This window comes from Octopus bimaculoides, chromosome 14 (assembly GCF_001194135.2).
Source record: "Octopus bimaculoides isolate UCB-OBI-ISO-001 chromosome 14, ASM119413v2, whole genome shotgun sequence".
Classification (NCBI taxonomy): Eukaryota; Metazoa; Mollusca; class Cephalopoda; order Octopoda; family Octopodidae; genus Octopus; species Octopus bimaculoides.
In genome coordinates, this window is record NC_068994.1 from 40,691,370 (window position 1) to 40,692,375 (window position 1,006).

The window sequence follows — 1,006 nt, forward strand, 5'->3', positions numbered from 1 at the left end:
AGATTTTATTGCATTTATATATATACATATATATGTATGCATATATATGTGTGTGTCTATGCATACACACATACACATACGTATATACATATATATATGTGTGCATATATATATATATATATATGTATATATATATATATATATATCTTATTTGCTTGTTTGTTTAATGCACATCAAATGCAACGGCACGCACTCAGTTGATGGATTATTGCAAGTATTTCTACAGAACTGATATCCATTCCAATATATATTGGTGTCTTTTCGTGTGAGAGTGTCTGTCAGTATACATTGGTGTGTTGATGCTGGCATTGTGCATCGGTGGGATTATATATGTGTGCTGTGTGTGCTTTCTCTTTCTTCTCTCGATATCCTCTATCTTTTTTTTTTCCTTTCTTTGCTTTGTTTCTTTTTTTTGTAGCATGTGTTATTTCTTTTGTTATGCTATTGTTATTAATGTTAGTGCTACTGATGTCACTGTTGTTGTTGTTGTTATTGGTGGTGGTGGCGGTGGTAGTGGTGGTTGTGGCGGTAGCAGTGCTGCTGCTGTTGCTTGTTGTTGTTGAAGAAGATAATTTTGTGGTGATTTTAGTAGTTGTTTTTTCCTCGATGTTTGTTAGTAATAATGATGATAATGGTAGTTGTTATTGTTTCCACTGATAATTTCATTGCATTTTGTTGTTGTTGCTGTTATGGGAGTGTTTCCTATTGTTTTTAATGTTTTAGCTTTGACAATTGTTATTGCCGATGTTCATATTGATAATGTAATTATTGTTGCTGCTTATAATATTGTAATTATTATTATAGAAGCTGATAATGCGTTTTATTGATGGGGTTGCAGATAATATGATTATGGTTAATGTTATTGTTGATTGTGTTGTGATTGTTGCTGGTGGTGATGGATGTGTGATTGTTGTTGCTGTTATTGTTGTATTTGTTGTTGCTGCTGCTGTGATAATGTTGATATTGTTGTTGTAGATGATAATGTTGTATTTGTTGTTGCTGCTGC